The sequence below is a fragment of the Pyxicephalus adspersus genome, unplaced genomic scaffold (assembly GCF_032062135.1).
Source record: "Pyxicephalus adspersus unplaced genomic scaffold, UCB_Pads_2.0 Sca7, whole genome shotgun sequence".
Taxonomy (NCBI): domain Eukaryota; kingdom Metazoa; phylum Chordata; class Amphibia; order Anura; family Pyxicephalidae; genus Pyxicephalus; species Pyxicephalus adspersus.
This window is the reverse complement of record NW_027317014.1, coordinates 1-3,877: the sequence shown is the minus strand read 5'-3', so window position 1 is coordinate 3,877 and position 3,877 is coordinate 1.

Genomic DNA, 3,877 nt, shown 5'->3' with positions numbered 1-3,877 from the left:
ATAATATCCCGCAGATGTGCTGGGTCCTGCCATTTGGGTCCCGGGGTCCTATGAGTCCTTTTCAATTTTATGGGTTGGTCAGAGGGTCTTTGCAAAGTCTTCTGAATTTGCATTTTCAGGAACCCCCCTTAATCTAATGGTATTCCTCCTATTTCTGTTTTCTAAATCATCCTGTTGATATATCAGTTGATTTAAAAGTGTAGAGTACTTATTGAGGACCTCAGTATGTTTCACTAAGTGTTCTTCTAATACTTCAGTTGTAACCTCTATCTCCTCTTTTCTGCAACCAGATCTCTTTTCAGTTCAATCATCTCTGCTTTAAAGGTACTCTCCAGCCTCTTGATTAAAGAATAAAAATCAGCTTTTGTAGAGAGATGTTTTAAAAGGGATTCAATATCATCCAATCTTGTACTATTCCCATGAGGATTGGAGGTATGTACAGGATGAATGTCCTTACTGCTAGAATCTGGACAGTATCAGACATCTTGAACTTTTTCTAAATCCCATGTTTCAAACACTGTATAACGCCAAATTCCCTCAATGACATTAGGGCACTTTTACATAAATAGTGATCGCTTCGTTTATCCCTATTTGGCATGTATTGCCCTTAACAAAATGTCTATTGTACCCAAATTATTATATCACATATTACTACCAGTGAACATTCCATGCATCTACAGGAAGAGCTTATAAACTTTATTTCAGGATACGAGCAACATCGCCTTCCTAGGTCGGTCCTATGTCTGGATTTTCTGGACAGAGATTGAGAAGCTATGGTAGCTCGGTACATCCTTACTTCATGTTATGGAGCACACCTCAGAGGATTGCAGAATCCCTATTTCATATCATTTCTGTACAATCCCCAGATCCTGGATAGTCTGACAAAACCAATGATTCAACCTTGGGGTTTCAAGCGGATATTTTGTTTTAGCCATTTACCATAGCCATTTGCTCACATTCTCTGACCTGCAGACCAAATTTGAACTCGCCTGATCAGCTCTTTTCACTTACCTGCAAATTAGACATTTTGGTCAGACTAACACAGAACTTTACACAATTTGAGTGAGTATAAGAGGTAGCACTGGTACTATACTTCTGGCAAGCCGCATGCCATTTACCCTGACTGAAATAATCTGTGCTGGAGATGTGGGTCTCGCCCACATCTGTGTAACACTCTTCCACATCTTCTGGAGATGGATTACACATGATTGAGCAGAGGTTAATGATCTCCATTCCATCATAGCTGACCTTTCGGTTCAGTTGGACCCAGTAACCCATTTGCTGAATGTACCCATATCGAGGTTCTCCATGCAGAAGTAAGCGCTTATCGCACATATCCTTCTCTACCATATATGAACCCTACCTTATCACTATCAATCAGGGTAGACAAATTCGGTGAGATTTTGTTTGCAATCAATTTGGAGAAAATTTTCGCATCTACATTGATTAGTGAGATCAGTCTATAATTAGAGCAAAGTAAATTATATTTTCCAGGTTTGGGAAGGACCGTTATGCATGCTTGCATGCAAGCTTTTCCCTGAGAAGGGAATGTCATCAGCAACAGAGGAGAAGACCCTTGTTTAAAAAGGCGCAATGTTCGATGAGTATAATTTGTAAAATTTTGAAGTATACAGGCCTGGGCTTTTGCCTGCAGGCGTGGTTTGAATTGCCAATGCCACTTCCTCCTCGGTAAAAGGTGCTTCTAGCCCAGCCACAACATCTGCATCTAATTCTGGGAGAGCCTAAATTGGTGGTTGTCCCTGTACTTTTGGTGAGTCATGTCATATAGTTGTAGGAGGTGTTTCCATGCTTCAGTCAGTGCGTCAGGGATCTAATTTTATCTGATATAGCTACAGTCTACTACTAATCTTCTAATCTACAATGTCCTCAACCTCTAAACCTTTTAAGGCACGCACCATGTTGTATCATAACCATATAGAGATCAGCCTTAAGAGCCTCCCATTTTTTTGACTGCCCTGATCCTGGCCTGTGCATGCCTCCTGCTATCTGTGACACCAGTATGTCTGCGTTCCTACACCATTACCAGATAATCCTGCTGATCCAGGAATCCTATCCTCTGCTCACTTCCTGCTCTGCCTCATGTGACTCCCTAACACCTGTCCCCTTACCCCTGAGAACTAGAATATTCCGTAGGTGCCCCCCACCTCCTGGTGGAAGTGTGAACTACCTGAGCTGCCTCTGCTCCAGCACTCCCTCTGGTGGTGGGTTCTGTTACCTGCAGGTCACATAACTTTCCCTATAAAAGGAAGTGACTGGCAACGGGATGTTGCCTGAACAAGGAGTTCTCTTAGGCTCCCATTCCAGGTTCATGTCTGTTCCAGATACTGACTCTTTGGTGTACCAACCCCAGCTTTGTATGGTTACGCCTAATACCACCTGTGCTGACCTTTGGCCCCGCCTGACTACGCTTCTACTTTACGCTCATGTACTACACCTTGATCCTAAACGGTTAGCAGCTACCAGCGCCTGCGTGCACAGGAGCCACAACCTGCAGCACAACATCCTCACCTCTAGAGGCTCTAAGGAAAATCAGGCTGTTGCTTTGACTCTGCACCCTATACACATCTGGCAAGCGGGCTGGTGACACGGAGGGTCCATCATCCCGACACCATGACACTCGCCCACCAGAATGTGCATATAACTCATCCTAATTATAAATGCTTGTTGGACATGTTTTTTTAACCCAATGTGGTGCCATTGTCATTACTTTTAAAGATGGATATCAATTGAATGTATGTTCATGCACCTACTTTAGAGATAAAATTGTCAAAATCAAACATGATATCTCTGCTCTCCGTGCCTTTCCAACCCTACCCACCCCTTTCAACTGTAAATCATCAGTGGCCTCCCTCAGCCCTGGTACTGTGGATGAATTCTCCTCTCATCATCTCTATCTACTACCTGTCTGCTTGACCCAATTTCCACAAATCTATTATCTATTGGTATCTACCCCTCCGCTTTCATACATGCAATAATTCTCCCTATCCTGAAGAAACCCTCACTAGACCCCTCCTTACCTTCTAGCTACTGTCCTATTTCCCTTCTCCCATATGTTTACAAATTTCTTGGGCGCCTTGTCTACAAAAGACTCACCGATTACCTGAACACCAACTCTCTCCTTGATCCTCTGCAGTCCGGCTTTCCAGCTGCACATTCCACAGAAACAGCCCTTACTAAAGTGGCCAAGGCAACTTTTCCCTCCACCATCTCCTCGATCTTTCCTCTGCTTTTGTCACTGTTATTTCCCCCTTCTAGTACAAATCATGTAAACCATTAAAGTTAATCTAAATCCAAACATTTTCTTTGTATGTTTGGATGGAGTGGTCAGGGTTTGTATGCCAATCAGTGCCCCCAGTAAGAAAAGTCCCCCTTTTGGTCCTAATTATTACTTAAGTTGAGCCAGACCTCAAACTTCCGAGTTGTCTCCAGCACAGGTATAAAGCCCAAAACTGGGGGACTTGATTCAATAGTAGGAGGAAATTGTATTTATTTTGGAGTGATTTCATCTCAGTTCCTGCTACATTGAAAGAACAGGAAATGATTTTTCTCTAGAATAGGACAGGCATGAGAGGAATTTGTTGTTTGAAGCCTTTAGCTTGATGTATGATTGAGCAGCCATTTCTCTCTGTATTAACCCCTTGATGGCCAGTGTGGGGGAAAGTATTACTTACAAAGATGTCATTTTAACCCAAATACAGCTGTGATGGAATGTACATGAAATAATTTTCTTTGTTTGTTTTCTTCAGTTTGCGATTGAACTGCAGTTTAACATTTGTGCATTTTCACTTCTCTTGCAACTCTTTGAATGAGGTTTTATCTTCAATGAACTGCCCATATAGTAAGAGGTTTACCTGCT